Raw genomic sequence first — 19,760 nt, 5'->3', positions numbered from 1 at the left:
TTTCATCCCCATTTTACCTCTGAGGTAACTGAGGCACAGAAAAGTGAAGTGATTTGTCCCGGGTCACACAGCAGACAGGTGCTGGAGGATTTTAAGTTCTAAGATGTGTTAAACTGAGGTGAATCTAGGTCCCCTTTCTTATTCCGTATCACGAATAGATGGCAATGAAGCTGAATCCCGGTTTATTTAGATGCCAACCTCTCTGCCCTTGATGGAAACACACCATTTCACTGAATCATTTTTCGTGACTCAGAAGGTCAGGTGTATTCACTTTAATTGGGCACTGCTAACAACTCTAAGTACTTTACCCACTTAGAATGGGATATAGTTGTTTTTCAACCCAGACCTCTCTTCTACAAAACAGATGCTTTGGGCAAAGCCTTTTGCCAATACTCTTTTTGCCTTCTCCATAAAGTCTTTCCAAATTAACCCTACAGGATTCAGCCCAGCAATCACATCAGTAGTCCTTAATACCTGGGTTTTCATAAGCATGGTTCTATTTGGTTCTCTGGGTTTGTTCATTTGTATTTTAATTGGTTTTATTGGCATGCGTGTATTCATGCCTCCCTGGACTTTCCCCTTTTGACTCTAATATCAAGGATAGGGCTGCTTATTTTCTTTCCCTTTGAAAATCCCAATTACCCCCAGAGCACAAAGTGACTGGCTATTCACGGGCCAAAACCAATGTGCATTTCCAAAAAAGAAATACTCCACCGCAAAAATTTTTAACAGCATGAACATGTCTCGTTCCCTAGAAATAAGTAACAATTGGGCCTCTTCTTGTTTGGCTTCTAACAGACTTAATGTGTTTCTTAAAAGGCAATCATTTATTGAGCATTTACTGTGCGCAGAACAATGTACTGAGCACACGAGAAAGTACAATATAATAGAGTTGGTAGACAATTCCCTGCCCATAAGGAGCTTACAATCTAGAGGGGTAGATGGATGTTATTTGTATTGATGTCTGTCTCCCCCTCTCCAGATGGTAACCTCAGTGTGGATAGGGAAAGTGTCTGTTTACTGTTGTATTGTACTTTCCCACTCAGCACAGTGCTCTGCACACAGTAAGTGCTCAATCAGTATGATTAAATGAATGAACATCAAAATATGGGTAATGTGTACAATTTCCTCAATCAATTCCTTTCAGATTTCTCAGATTTCAACACACGAGATCAAATAGATGGTCATTTCACCATTTAATATGTACTTGTACATAGTTAAGACAACATATTTCCACTACATCTCTTGTGAAACCTGAGGCTAATAATTATCAGAGGTCTATTAATCACAATCACATTTGATGAATCTTTTGTCATTTTTAACCTCCCCTCTGGGAGTCCATTCGATCTAGTGATTAAAGCACTGGGCACGGTTTATATTCCTAGGTGTTTATAAAATTACAGTGCTCCCGCTCAACTGGCCTCAGGACCCAACTACAAAATTTAAACTCGTTAAAGTCCGGAAACCAAAGCATCAGGTAACAAACAGCACTGCATGCATGAGATCCATCTTATTTTTGGCCCGAAGTTCAAGATGGGAGCTTGGGGTGTAAATATCACAGCCATTTTACCTTCCCGCAATCTCCTTTTCTCTATAGTATCCTCTGATGTGAACCAGTGGTGCTATTCAAGTAGGCATGGGTGGGCCCAATATCAAGGGACTCTGAAAGCTCAAAATAGAGTCATGGATTAGGGAGGAGTAGAGTGGAGAAAAACAGCAGGGCAATAACAAAACCCCAGCTCTGCCATTTGTCTGCTGTGTGGCCTTGAGCAAGTCATTTACCATCTTCTGTTACCACGGTTACTTCATCTTTTCAATGAGGACTAATACTAGTTCTTTCTCCTACTCAAGCTGTGAGCCCCATGTGGAACAGGGATTGTGTCTATTAGGGCAGCCAATCCAGTGCTTAGTTCAGTGCTTGGCACAGAGTAAGTGCTTAACAAATACCACGATAATGAGGACGATGAGTGGGTGTTCCCAGATTTATACTAATGAATCCAGGAAAACGCTCTAAGAGACAACAGTCCAAGAGTGATTCTCAGTAACTGTGAGAATGTCAGGACACGACAACTGGAGGGGAAATGTTACTTTTATACTCCAAGTTCCAAGGACGTCCGTCCCATCATCTGAGAAAGTGAAAACGTCGACCAGCCCAAGTAAGTGGAGCACGTCACGGCTACGACCTACTTGTCAGAGACTCATCACTTGCCGGATTGGAAGACAAAAATTACTGCTTGAGAACATTGGTGACTTCTTCCCTCCTCTAGACTGTAAGCTTGTTTTGGTTTGGGAATGTGTCTGTTATATTGCTGTGTGGTACTCTCCTAAGTGCTTAGTACAGTGCTCTGCCCAGAGGAAGCGCTCAATAAATATGATTGATTGATGTAAATCCCCTGGTCTTAAGTGTTACACTGTTTCGTCAACTATTTACAACTGATCTTTCTTGTAGTAAATTGAAATGGTGGGGGGGGCATAATACCAGGGAGGCAGAACCAACATTTTAGACTTTGTGAAGCACAGGATTAAACAGCACACAAATGCAATGACTACAGGTTGATAATTTCAATGTCTAGCCCTGCCTGATCTGAGTAAATCAGGAGATGGATCGCTCTCCTATAGTAGAAATTTGGGGATGAGAAAATGCAGATTTAAAGAGGGTGGCAAACATCGCAAATGACAGATGCAGCACTCAAAGACCATGAACAGCCCAACAGTTATATTTTCAACTCCTTTTCACAAATTGGATCTGATAGTTAATAGCAATGGAATTGGAAGCAGACAGCTCTACGCAGAGGTGGGTATAAAGTTTCTGGACAGTTGATCTCTCCAATTACTGTCTGGTTTAGATTATCATAACGGAGACAGATATTTATTTGAAAATTTGGAGATTTTCGGTACCACAAGTTGGAGAAGTGCCCACCATTTGGAGTCTATTAAGACTCTTACAAATCTTCTATAACTACATGGGTCATGCAAGAAACCAGCTTCAAACAAAAATACATTTGCAACTCCTGAGGGCCACAACTACAACGACAAGGTCAAGGCTGGATATAAGGAATGTATCTAAGGCATTTTCGGGTGCCTGACAAAAGTAAATGCCGCAGAGCTGATCTTGACGTTATCGTGTACCACAAATCCGTGGCTTAGTGGAAAGGGCATGGGCTTGGGAGTCAGAAGCCATGAGTTCTAATCCTGGCTCCGCCACTTATCAACTGTGTGCCTTTGGGCAAGTCACTTCACTTCTCTGTGCCTCAGTTCCCTCATCTGTAAATGGGGATTGAGACTGTGAGCCCCACGTGGGACAGGGACTGTGTCCAATGCGATTTGCTTGTATCCACCCCAGCACTTAGAAGAGTGCCTGGCACATAGTAAGCCTTTAACAAATATTATCATTAAATATGCAATAAAGCTGGTGTGTTTGTGTCTCTCAAGGCCTCGGTATGGAAACAACCCCTTTCGTGTGTAATTTAAACTCATTCTATTTAAAACGTATGATCAACAAACACTTTTCTGACATTTTATATTTCCAATTTATGCACTTTTCTGGCTTGTCATTTGCTAGAATTAGGAGGGTCCACACGCACAAAAGTTCAGTTACATTTTTGCCTTCAGAAGCATGAAGACAGCACATCATGGAACTTGAGACTTCAAATTTTTTTTTAAACTTAGGAGGATGTCCCATTTTGATTGGTACATTACTTCTGTGTTGACGATTTCAATGATAACTGTTTTGTTTTGTTTTTTTTTATTTACCACCACTTTGTTAATGAAATATAAAGAAATACAACGGGGAAAACTGTGCCTGGATGATACATGAAAATGATAATACTAACTGACAATCACCCGATACCCCCACACTGCAGCTATATTAAAATTTGAAATTTGATATATTTACAAGTAAGAAAATTTTATAATGGCTGAAGGAAAATCATAGTGACATGATGTCTCCATGGGGCAGAGAGAATTGAAGAAATTATATTACTTGACATTTATCAAAAGTCACCAGGCACAAATAAAACCCTCCATGAGATCATCACCCAGAAAATAGATATTAGTTTATAAATGAAATAACAAAACCATCCAACTAAATTGTTAGCATATTAAGATTGCAACCAACCCACCAAAACTTTTAAACACATTCTCAACCGCCATGGAAATGCCTGAGTTTTGCAACTGGAGCCAGAAGACGGTAACCTAGAAGTCCCTTCTAGCGCTGGGATGCCGTGATTATCCAAATGCCAAGTCTTGGGAGATTCTAGGAACAAGACACTAATGACTGAAGCTGAATAGTTCCCTTACCCCCCCCCAAAAAAAGTTTTCCCTCATTCGGGTATCTGGACATTGACTTGTTTCAAAATCATTTACCAAAGAGCTTCGTTGGAATTCACAGTTCCCAAAGTATGACAGATTGTCGAAAACAAAACTTTGTATTTTGCAGGGTATTTCTATTTTTCCAAAATGTTTCACAACAATGATCTCATTTAATCCTCATAACATCCCCCTGGAGTGTTGGAGAAGCAGGAATAATTATTCCTCCCACTTAACAGATGAGGGAACTAAGGCCCAAAGAAGTTAAGCAACTTGCCCAAGGTCAGAGTACAAGAGAGGAGCGGAACCGGAACCGGAATCTGGCCCTCCTGATTCCCAGCCCCAAGCTCTCGCTACTAGACTATGAAACACTCTGGGAAATATTTTCATCCTTTGCTATCTTATTAAAAAATCGGTTCCACCTCCGGCTCTGTGCAGCTTGCCAAGGGAGGTAAATTCTAATTGAGGGAGATTAATTAGTGACATCAGTTTAATGAGAAGTACAAATATTTTGAGAGTCATGCATTTGCATTTGAAAAAATAAACACATGTATCTTAGCTCTCACTGAATTTCTGGCTTGTATTTCTGATCAAGAGATACAATTGATTGATTGAAAGAACTGAAGGCTAATTTCCAAGGAGGATACCAGGAAGGGCAGTGGCTGTGGAGCACACAAACTCCACCAGATCTGCAGAGGGACGAGGCCAAGCAAACCCTGTTAATCTAATTCAGAAATCGGCATCCGCACTCCACACTTCTGAATGCATTTACACCTCCCTAGGACTCCAACGTATATGTCTGCTCAAATCCCTTATGTTAAACACTCTAGTTGCAAATATTTTATGTTCATCATCATCTTGGTATTTATTAAGCGCTATGTGCAGAGCACTGTTCTAAGCGCTGGGGTAGATACGGGGTAGATTGTACCACGTGAGGCTCACAGTGAATCCCCATTTTACAGATGAGGGAACTGAGGCACAGAGAAGTTAAGTGACTCGCCCACAGTCACACAGCTGACAAGTGGCAGAGCCGGGGGTCGAACCCATGACCTCTGAGTCCGAAGCCCAGACTCTTTCCACTGAGCAATGCTGCTTCTTAATCTCCCATTAGAGTGAAAGCTCTTTAAGGACAGGGTACATGGCACTTTGTTATTCTGTACATTAGTAAGAAATCATTTATAAAAGAGTACATCGAGTTCTCGTTGATTCCCCACTTGGTTTGAGCAGTTCCTGTACCTTGAATCTACCCCAGCACTCACTATGGCACGTGTCTTGTCTTATGCCGACGAGTCGCGTCCGACCCATGGCAACATCATGGACACGTCTCTCCCAGAGCATCCCACCTCCACCTGCAATTGTTCTGGTAGTGGATCCACAGAGTCTTCTTGGTAAAAATACAGAAGTGGTTTACCACCGCCTCCTTCCGCACAGTAAACTTGAGTCTCCGCCCTCGATTCTCTCCCACATCGCTGCTGCCCAGCACGGGTGAGTTTTGACTTGTAGCAGGATTGGCTTCCACTCGCTAGCCACTGCCCAAGCTAGGAATGGAGTGGATAGGCCTCTGCTTGACTCTCCCTCCTGTAGTCGAGACTGGGAGAGTACTGGAAACTCTCCAAGTGCGACCCTGAGAGGGGCGTTTAGCACATAGGGAGTCCTTCAAAAATACCATGATTATTATGACAGAGCCAAGGAGGTTCAGTTAAGTAGGAGAATATGAGGAGATAAAGGCATAGTGTATTCATTAGTTTCTTTTATAATTATCTTGTATTCATATTATGTACAAACTGCATATACTTGATTCATACAATTCAAGCAAAAGCATTTTGAAAAGATCACTGCTTATTTCATAATAATGATGGTACTATTCAGCGCTTACTATGTGCCAAGCGCTAAGTGCTGGAATAGATACAAGTCAATGAGATTGGACGTTGTCTCTGTCACTAATGGGGCTCACACTGTCAATTCCCAGTTTTACAAATGAGGTAACTGAGGCACAGAGAAGTTAAGTGACTTGCCCAAGGTCACACAGAAGACATAGGGAATAGCCGGGATTAAAACCCAGGTCCTTCTGATTCCCAGGTCCATGTTCAATCCACGAAACCCCGCTGCTTCGCCGAACGTGACATTTGTTTTCGGCACCTACACAAGGCCAGAGACTGTAGTGATTGTAGGATTTGTTGAGCATTAAAAAGGTGCCAAACTCTGTACTAAGCACTGGTCTAGATACAAAATAATTGGATAAGATGCCGTCCCTGTTCCACACCGGGCTCACAGTTAATTCATTCTGATTGAAGTGCATTATTTTCACAGTGAACCTGAGAAATACCGATGAGGAAGTTACACACCCCAAATAACAAATCCACTGCTTCCTTCGGTCTTTCAAGACACTGCAAACTCTTTCCTTTCAACTATCGTTAATTTTCTCCCGGGTACTGAACATCAAACAAGTCTTGACATCCAGCTGTTCACAACCCAGTCTCTTTGCAAATAGCCAAGCATCTATCTGCCAGCTCACACAAACGAGATGAAGGCCAAGAAGGACTGTGTCTAGGACTAACAATTCAACAATAGGGTTATAACAACATATGAGACTAAACTAATTCTGATGCTAAGTTCGTGAACTATCTGTCACTGTTGCAACATAGCCATTTCCTTTTGATTTTTTTTTTCTTTATCCCTAGGAAGGCTTCAGCAGTTTCCAATAGCTGATCAAATTTCCAAAATTAATTGAGATCTTTTGAATTAATGGGAACTTTTCACTGGTTTGAATAGCAAAAGGAGCTTTCACTGGAACAGGCATTAGAGAACTGAGCATTAGGAAATGGTTCAGAGGGGCTCTAGTTTTGAAGGGGAGAAGGAAGAGAATGGGAAGAAAAGAGGGAGGAGACGACGGGAGAGGGAAGAGGGGCAAATCTCTACTCGACTCACTCCTGGTTTACACAGACAGCCCGGGGAATCTGTTGAGGACAAGGTGGGAGTTGGAGTCATTTGGAATGTCCTACAGAAATTCTAGTGTCCAGCTTTCCCAGTTGGAAGCCACAGACCTACCCCAGAAAACCACTCCTGACTTGCCAGAACTGTCAGCTTCTTGAAGGTGGGAATCGTGTTTATCAACTGTATTGAATTGTACTCGCCCAATCAAGGGTACATCCCCTCCAACAGGTCTTCCCCGATTAAGTCCTGGCTCCCTTTCCCTTCTTTGTTGTCCATGAACTTGGATCCTTTGGGCATTTGGTAGCTGTCTCACCCTCAATCCCACAGTACTTATGTACACATTTATAAATTACATATTACAAACGGTTTATTCGTATTAATGTCTGTTTCCTCCTGTAGACTGTAAGCTTGTCGTGGGCAGGAAAGTTGTCTATCAACTCTGTTGTATGAACTCTTCCAAGTGCATAGTACAGTGCTCTGCCCTCAGTAAATATCACTGATTGATTAGAAATTGGGTGACTGTCTTGTATCTGTGTCTGCGGGAAGTTCTGACCCCAAAAGGGTGAAAAGAATGTGAGCTCTATGGGGAAAAAATGCAATCACTATTTATTATTATTACTATTAATGAGAAGCAGTGTGGCTCAGTGGAAAGAGCACGGGTTTAGGAGTCAGAGGTCATGGGTTATAATCCCGGCTCCGCCACTTGTCAGCTGCGTACCTGTGGGCAAGTCACTTCACTTCTCTTTGCCTCAGTTCCCTCATCTGTAAAATGGGGATTAAGACTGTGAGCCTCATGTGGGACAACATGATTACCCTGAATCTACCCCAGAGCTTAGAACACTGCTCAGCACATAGTAAGCGCTTAAATACCAACATTATTATTACTGTAATAATAATGGTACTTATTAAGCGCTTACTTGGTGCCAGGCACTGTATTTTAAAATGGGGTGGATACAAGCAAATTGGTTTGGACACCCTCTGTGCCAGATGGGGCTCTCAGCCTCAATCCACATTTTACAGATGAGATCACTGAGGCACAGAGAAGTGACTTGTCCAAGGTCACACAGCAGACAAGTGGAAGAGCCGACCACAGACCACATGACCTTCTGACACCCAGGCTTGTGCTCCGTCCACTATGGCGTGCTGCTTCTCTATTTGCTTCGGGGGACAGAATCTGCCCAGTAGATTGTAAATACATTCGGCCTCCGGCCCCTGAGGGCCTGACGGAATCCTCAAATGGGACTTGTACTCCCTTTCTACTTTCCCAAGAGCTCAGTACACGGCACTGCCTTCGGAAGATGTTCAGCAAATATCATTACTACTACGTCAGCCTATAAAAGGTTGAACGGGACCAGACCGACGACCTATTTGACTGCAGCGGTGAATGGGAAAGAGTCACTTTGGGTTCTTACCCGTCTGACTGAACCATCACGAAGAGCCTAAGGATCTTGGTGAATTTCTCAGGGGAGAATCCAGATTTGCTTTCAGTGGCAAGAAGCCAAGTCTGTATCAAATGCTTCTGTGCTATCTATGAATGACTCCACACTGCTCTATCTATAAGGCTGAAAATTGGGGGTCTGCAGGTTTGTGTTTTGGTCTGAACCCACAGCGGACGCAGCACTCAAGGCACTGATCCAAATGACTTAACGTTCTTTATAAATTGAGTAACTTCCAGAAGGTACACCTGGTATTATTCATTCAATCGTATTTCTTGAGCGCTTACTTTGAGCAGAGCTGGTAACGTTCCAAACGGCAATCCTTGAAATAATGCTCAACTAATGACTGCAAATGAATGAACACTCGATCAACGGCACGCATTGAGCGCTCACTGTGTGCGGTGCACTGTATCCGTGCACCTGGGAGAGTTCGGTACCACAGAGACGGTAGATACGAGCCCTGTTTACGATCCGTCAATATCAGCCTAACATTTCACCATAAACCCCCAGTTTTCAAAATTAGACCACTTTCCCTAGAGTTACTGGATTGAGCATCGGGCACAAACGGATACGTGACCTAAAGAGATCCAGAGAAGAACAAAAGAGAATTCAGTTTTACTGGGACTAAGAGAATCCAGTTTCACGAGGTCCCTCTGCCAAGCCTAGACCGAGATGATGCATGGTAATGCAGTATAATAAAACAGTACGGGTTTTGGCTGCTTATCAGAAATTCCTGTTTGTCACCCCCCAACATCCGTCTCACCCACGTGCTGGAGAGAGAGCCAGCCAGGAGAAAGTTCCCTTTATCTCCCCTCCCCTCAAAGCACAGCTCAGTCATTTGGCAGGACACTGGCATAGCATGCTTATCACAGAGTGGTACATCACAGGGGAAAGGAAATACCGGGAATGGAACCCATCCAGCCCCTAAAATCACTCTTCTCTGGCAGGTTCCTGTCCTTCTGTGTGAGCTGTGCGGGACCAGAAATCCTTTCAAGAGGCACAACTAAAATGCTAGTTTAGCAAATATAACCGACCGCACGGTCCTTCTCCTCGCCGTCGGTCTCACTTGGGGTCCTGGTCGTTTGCGTTCCAGGATCCGAGCCCAGATGTCAAAAGAACTGCCATCTGACTTCATGCTAAACTGTTGACTTGCTATAATTTTCTTCTCTACGGTGTTCATTAGGCCTTAACGGTGGTTACTTACACACAGATTGAAGACTCTAGCACTTCCACATTTATTTGTATCTTCCCTCAGTACTTACGTATAGGTGTATAACCCATTATTATTATTACTGATAATCACTACGCTAACCATTAATAATTATCATGACACTAGTGATATCTGCCCGTTTAGCTGATCACCCTATTGGTAAATGGCAAACAATTTTCAGTTTTGCCTCCTCCATTAAAGTGACAGGGAATACGATTCCTACTTCCGGTGTACTTTCCCAAGCGTTTGTCACAGTGCTTTGCACCGAGCGGGTGCTCAAGAAATACCATTACTTCTTCTTCTTACCAGCTTGCTGCCTTTAAGCAAAAATGCAAACAGGCAAGACTCCGTGAATTTCAATTTTTCCCCATTTGCCGGAATAAACAACACGCAAAAGCTTCGGTAAATGTGTAGTCACTAGAGAGCCATCTGGCTACATGTAATTATACCCGTCTTTCGGCTAATTCCAAGATGGAAATGTGAAGGCGAGTGGGTGAACATCATACAGCTTTGTGATGTACCCGAGGGGCTCTGGGTCCATAAACCAATTAATGGATTTTATTCATCTGGGTGTCTCGTTTTCTCCATTTGGATAATTCATGTAGTTACAGCTCAGATAGTGAATCCAGAAATTACTGCATATGAGTTACCGATAGCGAGTTTCATTTCATTCAAATGTTTCAGAACAATATTACGAAGTAGGAATCCATCGGTGGCATTTATGGAGCACTTGTAGTGTGCAAAACACTCTCCTAAGTACTTGGAGATGAAAAACCAGATAAATGTGGGCTCTTAAATACTAGTCACTGTTCCCCTGCTGCACATGTTCCAGCATTACACTCATATCATGCCTCACTTGGGAAACGGGGGCGGTGCATCAATACCATCTGGAGAGCCAGGAGAGAGAGGATTCCCAACCAAGATCGTGTCACCTTCAGTTCTCCCATCTGTGAGATTTGCTCTGGAGACCATGTGGTTTCACTGGAGCGAGTGGGGAAGAGACCTTCACATTCCCCACTCTCTGATTCTCTCCCTATGATCTCGGCCACCTTGGATTCTTTGGAATCCAACAGAGCCAAGAGAGTTCTAGGAAAAACGTGAGGTTCTCTTGGGCAGAGATTGGTCACTGGGTTGCTGAGGCCAGAATGACTCTTTGCTGGCTTCCACAGAACTTGGTGAGTGTGGATTGCTGGAATGAGAGGAAAGAAAGGTTGTCTGCTTTAGTATCCGGACTTAGGGGTATGGGATTTTTATAAGGTATTTGTTAAGTGCTATCTAGGTGCCAGACACCATACTAAGCGTTGGAGTAGATATAAGCTAATCAGGTTGGACACAGTCCCTGCCATTCAATCATTCAATCTAACTTATTGAGCGCTTACTGTGTGCAGAGCACTGTAGTAAGTGCTTGGAAAGTACGATATAACAGAGTTGATATAGACACATACCCTGCCCACAAGGAGCTTACGGTAGGAACTGATCGTGTTCCCCCAGACTCAAGGGCTCGCTTCCTAGACTCTGCCCCAGAGAAGAACCATTAGATCATATATGGTAATTAATTTGAGCTTCCTAGAGTGTTGTGCTGCTGACAAACTGAGAACTTTACCCGCAGAAAACCCTTGGAGCTCTGATGGATGATGGTGGTATTTGTTAAGCGCTTACTATGAGCCAAGCACTGTTCTAAGCGCTGGGGGGAGGGATACAAGGTGATCAGGTTGTCCCACGTGGGGGTCACAGTTTTAATCCCCATTTTTCAGATGAGGTAACTGAGGCCCAGAGAAGTGAGGTGACTTGCCCAAAGTCACACAGCTGGCAAACGGCTGAGGCGAGATTAGAACCCATGACCTTCTGACTGCCAGGCCTGTGCTCTATCCATTATGTCAAATGTCCTGAAATTGTTCACTGGGCCTCATGCCAATGCTGGATGCTTGCGTAAACAAGTATCTGTTCTGTTTTCATTCACATTTTAAAAGATATAAATAGCCTCCTAGAAGCATCTAATCTATTAACAACTGACATTACAATTCATTTTATCCTACCATAGCAATGGATGGCTTTAGAAAACTTTATTCTACCTATTTATTGACACAATAGTACATCTATATTTACTCTGTATATATGGTCAGTAGCGCTTGTAATTTAAGGCAGTAATTCCTCCATCTGGGTGAATCTTGTCAAACAGTACTCACGGGGTAGACAGCACACGGACACCCGCTATTAAATCGTTGCCTATGCAGAACAGGCTATAGCGGAGTTTGCAATCTTTATTCCAATAGTATATGTCTTCATTGTAGTCGATAAGAACAGATTAGGATTGAATTATGGTCTTTCGCTTAAGGAAAAATTAAGAAGCAAAGTAAGGAAAAGACCAAGTCAAACGTGTTCTTAGAGGCGTGTTCTAGGCAATAAACTTAGAAAGTTGGGCAGGATAAAATAGCCACATCCCATACATTACCAAAGTCATTATGGTAAGGAAAATCTCTATCTACTTCTAATTAAAAATATCTTGCATATTTTGTATATAATGTAGTTCATTCAAAGGATGTAATGCTGCTTCTGTGCAGTATGTGTTGAAAATTCTTTTATTCTCTTTAGCAACTGGATATATCCTCTACTGCAAATAAAATACATATCCTTGGGACCATTTTATAACCCATGGCACAGATTTTCATATATCACATTTTCATGAAGCCTAAATTCCTTAGGGAGTATCCAGGCTGAAGAAGTTGTCACAGACTCTGAAGTCTGCACAAGAAGTATTACATTAAAGAAATCCACTTACCTTATGAACTCCAAGGATTGAGTACATTTATTTCACTTAAGGGAATCATCTCAACCAACATCATTTGGAACAATTATTTCGGGAAAATGAGTCTTTCTTTCTCAATGCAACAATTTTTAATCTCTAGGATACCAATTTTATGGTATCTGGATTCAAATCCAGTTAAAGGATTCTTATGTCGATCAGTTAATTTTTTCAGTTTTCCCTGTTAAACCAAGGGTCAAAACTGAGATGGGTTTGGAGCAAAGATGGTATATAGCTTTGAAAATACCCTATGCAATTTAAATGCTATAATAATATATTGCAAGTAGAGGCAAGCTTATGAATAACATACACACTTATTAATGATCCAATTTCTACATTAAAAAATCCTTATAACAACAGTTTGACTTATTTTCTCAACTCATTTTGAGCTATAGGAGCATAAAAATACTTATCAGAACACAGAATGCAGGTACGCATATGGACGGACCTTAAATACAGTCATAGGTGACAACTTCAATGGTTTCGGGAAAAAAAAACAAAAACAACTTCCTTCAAGGTAACTTCTTTTGTGTGAACCCAGCAGAGAAAATCAAAACTGGAAAGGTATTTATCAGATATTTAAGTATTCCATGCAAATGCTCTTAGAATTGCAGCTGTTCAACAAGAACATTCTGTTTGTCAGAGAATGCAGCCGATAGCACAAACTGTTCTTGAGCTACATTAGAGCTGTCCGTCTGCTGGGTCGGGAATTCACAGTTGACTGATCATCTGTAATAGAATCTCTTTCACTTTGTTTGTTCATAATAGTGCATTTTAATGACTAAGGAGCATTTACCTCTGTTTTCATTTAAAACAAAACATCATGGCAATCTCCCTTCAAAATGAGCTGAAGACCAAGCCAGAAAACAAGAAGAAAATGATAAATTTTGCGCCAATTTTCTTGGCTGAGTAGCCTGAATGTTGAATTAGTTCCTCAAAGGCTTGTCTTCATTAATTTTCCTTTTAAAAAAACTTGGGAAGGAGTATTCTCCTATTGTCATGAAAGTCCCAGAATATATGGTCTAGCAACAAAGCCTACAATTCTCCATCCAGAAATTAGTATCCCGTGTGTTCTCAATGAATTATTTAAATTTTACTTTAGGGTTTTATCAATCAATGGTGTGTGTGAGAGCGACATGTACAGAAATACACACACACACTGTACTAAGCACTTGGGAAAGTACAATAGCATTAGCAGATTCCCTATCCACAAGGAGTTTAAAATCTACAGGAGATGATGGATAATAAAATGAATTAGGGGAAATAGTAAAGAGCAAGGATATGTACATAGGTGCTGTGAGGATTGAGTGACTATCAAAGAGCTTACGAGAAGGCAAACACATTTCTATAATGACTATTACTTTCAAATGTAAAGTCATTTTATTTTCATTTTTCCAGTGCCCAAAAAGCATTGAATCACTAAAGTCTAAATTTTTCAGTAAATCATATTAAAAAACCCCTCCAGTTTTCAACTGAATATTAAAGTCTTCACTAAGGATTCTCAGAGAGTGTTTCTACTATCTTAATCCCAATGATAAGTAAATCACAAACTGAATTAACCTCATATTACAAATCTAGAGTATGGAATTTACATATTCTTTCAAAAGCAAATTATGAGAGTTTTTGGTACATTTTTAACTCATAAAAGACTCATCTTAATCTTAAAATAGCAATCAATAAATGCACTCAAGGCAACTGAACTCAAACATTCTGGCCTCACTGGATTTCTTTTTGCTTCTACTTACCCTTTTCCTCCTTCTCACCTCTTTAAACCTAGAAGGGGATGTTAAAGCCTATGTTAAAGTTAAAAAAAGAGTGAAAACAAAGTCTGATTTCTTTGGACTTCTGTGTCTTTTCTATCTCATGCTGAGTATTTCTTTCTTCCCATTTTTTGACTCAGTTTCCCCTTTTGATTCCTCTTCAGCCCAAATAAGAAAGGAGTATGAAGTAATTATAATGATGATAATAATGATAATAATAATAATAATGATGGTATTTCATAAGTGCTTACCAAGTGCCAAGCACTGTAATAAGCACTTGGGTAGATGCAAAGTAATTGGGTTGGACACAGTCCCTGTCCCACATGGGGCTCACAGTCTTAATCTCCGTTTTACAGATGAGGTACCTGAGGGTCAGAGAAGTTAAGTAACTTGCCCAAGGTCACACAGCAGACAAGTGGTGGAGCCTGGATTGGAGCCCAGGTCCTTCTGACTCCCGAGCCCATCTATCCACTAGGCAATGCTGCTTCCCCTGGGAAGTATGCGTTTAGACAAAAAAACTGGGGGGAGATGACATTAAAATGTCCTAGGGAACAGAAATGGAATTAAATTGAATAAAACCCAAATGTTCCGTGCCTAAAAAGGCCTATTCAAATCAATTAATCAAGGCATTTACCAAGCACCTGCTGTATGGTACCTGCAAGACTATAATAAAGGAATACTTACACTATAGCCTAATTAGCAACTGGTGCCATAATAATGTTAATATTAACATGGATGTAACATATGGGAAATTCATGATGCTTCAAGAGAAAAGTACGGGTGCACCATGGAAAGATGCTGATTCTTTTTCTTCCAAAGTTGCACTGTATTTTAAAATACAGGCTATGAGCTTAATGTTCACTTCAGTATGAGCATGTGAATAACTGCATGATGAGCAAGTTCTTCAATATTTCAATCAATGTGGTACATATTAAAACTCCTACCATGGGCAGTTCTCCATACTGGCTCTTGGAAGAATGTACTAGCCTTAGTATACACGATTCCTGCCCTCTAGGAGTGTATATCTATTGGGAGAGTCTAAAATTACAGGTAGAAGGAATAGATTATAAATTTATGGACAAACATGCTACCGGTGTTGGTGGTGGAGTTGTAAGTACTTAAATGATTAAATTCCCAGTTCTTGGAATTACTTGTGCAAATGAAAGCCAAATCCATATTTTATTGAATACATACCAATTTAAAGAGAAAAAGGGGGGAGGATCCTTCATTTTAATTTTCAGAGATGACATTTCGCATGGTAAAGTTCTATCCTTTCACTCGGATGGTTAAAAAGGCTGATGCATAAATGACATTTTGGGGTTTATATACACAAAACCCTTAGATGAATTCTACCTAATAATTTTTTTGCTGGCTATGAATGCAAATCCAATCTATAAATATGTAAGAATATCAGCTGTGTGACTTTGGGCAAGTCACTTAACTTCTCGGTGCCTCAGTTACCTCATCTGTAAAATGGGGATGAAGACTGTGAGCCCCACGTGGGACAACCTGATTCCCCTCTGTCTACCCCAGCGCTTAGAACAGTGCTCGGCACATAGTAAGCGCTTAACAAATACCAACATTATTATAATGTAATCCCAATTAAAATATAGTGTTTGAGTTTGGGCATTAGAGGAAAGTTGAAATAGAAATAAGATAATTAGGGAGAGATACTCTTGGCTTCTGTCTTTTTAAGATTACTCTTTTGCCTTCTCAGATGTTCTTACGGGCGTGTGACCAGTAGTTGGAAAATACTGAAATTTTACATTCACAATTAATATTTAGCTGTGAGATCATTTTTCTAAAAAACACACAAAAGCAATGCAATGACAAAGGTATTTTTTGATTTGTGTGAATGGACAAATGCATGAAGACACACCCATGAGGAACTGTCGGGGAAGTTCACACATAAAGCTCGCAGAATATGGGGCCTGCTAATGAAGCTTGTATTCACATCTGTTTCAGGGAAAGAAATTTAATCTCACAAAATATTTTAAGGCAAATGGATTTTTAAATTTATATACTAATAAAAAATTAGGAACCATATTAAATTGAATGTGCCTCAAGCTTCTTATTCCCACTGATTGTCACAACAGGGAAGTTCCATGGATGATTTGCTTTCATTTCATATTAAAAGTCAGCATGGCTTATCCAGATGCTAAAATAAAAATTTTGGAAACAAATTTGATCTTCTGGAAACTATCACTTTACAAATCTAAATGCAAATAGGAGCGGGCCGACAGCACCAGCAGACCAAACAATGAAGCTTTAGTACTCCTCAATCATTATTTCAATCAAACCGGTGCTGTGGATCAAACCAGAATCCAGACAGCATGTAAGTAAGATGAATCGTTGTACCCGATCATCTTTCAAACTCCTGAATCCCTGCGTTTATGGTTAAGATTAATGTGATAAGGTTTTCAGAGGTGTTAAATCAGAAAGTTTCGGGAACAGATAACTTTTATCTTTAAAAGAGACAATTGGAATTGGGCAACTTTCTGAAGAAGGAGCATGGGTCCTTTTTCAGAGCTTATTTTCGGTTTGGAATCTTTTCCCATTTGAAAGCCAAAGATGAGTGGGGAAAATTCTGTGAGCTGAGGTATGTCTCTGTCTCAAAATGATGCCTGGCATTATGGTTCCATTTTTCAAAGGGCTCCGGGGCAGACTGGGTCTCAAACAAATAGATCTTCTCCCAGTTGAACAGAGGCAAGAGTACAGAATCACAGATATAGCGGAATGACACTTCCACCATTCCTTCCTCCTCTTCCCCATGACCGTCAGGGAATGTTCTTCCCTTAGTGTAGAAGAGAGAATACACCATAAACAATGCCTTTTAGGCTATTTTTATGCCAGCAAGTGCCTGAGTGGGTTGAGTAATCCACTGATGGAGCCACCGGCTCCTGAGATCTCCTGAAATTCTCAGGGTGTTTTGAGGGAGACGTCAAAAGAGCTCCAAATCCTCCCAACAGCCTTCCTATCAATCAGCTCCAATCTCGCCTCTGAAATGCTTTGTCTCAGTGGCCAGGGATCTATCTGTGAGATTTTGCCATCGGAAGGTTCCAACCAGAGCGAGCTCTAGTCCCATCCTGGGCAAGGAACTGGTAGGAAGACTGACAGACAACTGCTGGGAGCGAGTCTTGGTCGGAGCCAGTCGATGTGTGAAAGTGCCATTATCAGCTGATGGAAAATTGATGAGGCGAAAAGAAACTTAATCAATTCAAGCTGGTACTGACAGGTGAGTCAAATAGCCTCAGATTCAGCATCAAAAGTCATCCAGTTGAAAATGTCCTGTTTTCATCATCTCTGGATGTTTTCACTTCTATTCTCTGTGCATTAGCTAAATCTGGGACTGGCTGCCATCGTCTGCTTGTCCATCTTTGAGATTATTAAGGGTAGTCACTGACCCTTGGCATTCCCGAGGGGTTAAACTATTGACTGTAGGAGAATTTAAGATGATCAGGTCCCTGTTCCACACTAGACTCTCAGTCTAAGTAGGAGGGAGGGCAGGTACTGAGTTTCCATTTTACAGATGAGGAAACCGGGGCACAAAGAAATTAAGTGACTTGCCCAGAGTCACAAAGCAGGCAAATGGCAGAGTTGGGATTAGAACACAGGTCCTCTGACTCCCAGGCCTGTGCTACTCCCCGTAAACCATTTGCTTCCCAACAGTATCAACAATTACCTCATCTGTAAAATGGGGATTAAAACTGAGAGCCCCAGGTGGGACAACCTGATTACCTTGTACCTACCCCAGTGCTTAGAACAGTGCTCAACACACAGTAAGCGCTTAAATTACATAATAATAATAATAACAGTGCCATCATGTAGTTATCCTGGCGTTTGTGCCCTCATCTAGGTAGGACTTGCCACAATCTGGCTTGCCAAGATTCCTTGAGAATATTGACATTAATGCTCTGCACAGAGTAAGTGCTCAATAAATACCATTGACTTGTTGGGTAGGGATTGTCTCTATTTTTTGCCAAACTGTACTTTCCAAGCATTTAGTACAGTGCTCTGCACACAGTAAGCGCTCAATAAATACGACTGAATGACTGATTTTAAATGAAATTCCTGCTTTTCTTAAAATTCTCTTTGGTTCCTGAATATTGATGCCCACAGCAAGATTCAGGTTGGTTTAGGAATCTACTTTGGCAATCTTTGGCTGCCTGGCCAGATTGATTGATTAAAATAATCCACCTTAAAATGTTTTTCCTTGGATGATAATTGCTTAAAAATTGCTTATCATTTATTCGTTCAGTTTAAGGACCCAATAAGTGGTGTGTCGGTGAGGCTTGTGGATATATGTCATATTTATCTTCCTTAGATCTTTTGAACATATTACAATGGAAAGTTCCCAATTTTAGAAAGAATAAAATCTCCAGGCCTGCTGAGCTTGTAGTTATTGATGATAAGTGCTTTTTTCACAGCTGTTGAAGTTTAAATACTCAGCATGGCTATCCACTCGGTGATCTCTACCCCTCCTCTGCGTATATTACTAAATAATATTGTTGAGGGACATTCAGCTTTGATTTTTACAGCTTCTGAATGAGCCTGAGGGTCTCAGGCTCAAATATGAATTTTCCAGAGCAAGAGTGAACTGCATTTTGAAAAACACTTCCTCCCCTTTTCCTCACTGTGGGCAGGGAACGTTTCTTCCAACTATGTTACACTGTACTCTCCCAAGCACTTCATACAGTGGTCTCTGTACACTATAAGCGCTCAATAAATACGAATGACTGATAGGATTTTACCATGAAGCTGTTGTGCTGTTGTGAAACTGTGATACATCTGGGTGGATCTGTACTACCTTAGGCTGCAACACAGAAAGTTACTGTGCTTAATTCCCTAATTTCAGTTTTTTTAGAAATACTCATGAAATAAAGCCTCCTGGTTTCCCGACTGTGTTTATATGTACGCCAGTGCTTAGCATAGTGCCTATAGCGTAGTAAACCCTTACCGTTACTACAACCATGACCGACAGAAATCAGGAGGAATAGACACTAAAGAAAATTACTGTTCTAATTCAGACAGTGAATTTTACATATCGCTCATGGGGAGTCAGTGTAGGCTACTTAATTTACTTATTCTGACCTCTGTAGTTGTAATATTTTTATGTTCATTTTCCCCATCAGACTTGTGAGACAAGAAGGATGATGGTGCTGTCTACAGTGATGGGAAAGTCAGAGGAAGGACAGGGTTTGGGTGGGAAGATAAGGAGTTCTGTTTTAGACATATTTAAGTTTGAGGTGACTGCAGGACATTCAAGTAGAGATGTCTTGAAGGCAGGAGGAAATGCAAGGCTGTAAAGC

The 19,760-nt window shown here is 41.2% G+C and overlaps 1 long non-coding RNA gene and 1 other non-coding gene across 6 annotated transcripts in view; both read right to left on the bottom strand.

Annotated features, from left to right (window-relative positions):
- Window positions 1–19,760, bottom strand: part of LOC103168400 — a 348,055-nt gene that overhangs the window by 246,241 nt on the left and 82,054 nt on the right. The gene's annotated exons all lie outside the window — the stretch shown is intronic.
- On the bottom strand, window positions 5,804–5,942 carry LOC114816748. Its single transcript, XR_003764558.1, has one exon. It is a non-coding gene; the product is annotated as a small nucleolar RNA SNORA7 (small nucleolar RNA).

This window comes from Ornithorhynchus anatinus, chromosome 14, assembly GCF_004115215.2.
Source record: "Ornithorhynchus anatinus isolate Pmale09 chromosome 14, mOrnAna1.pri.v4, whole genome shotgun sequence".
Taxonomy (NCBI): Eukaryota; Metazoa; Chordata; class Mammalia; order Monotremata; family Ornithorhynchidae; genus Ornithorhynchus; species Ornithorhynchus anatinus.
This window is presented reverse-complemented; position numbering and strand designations above follow the sequence as displayed.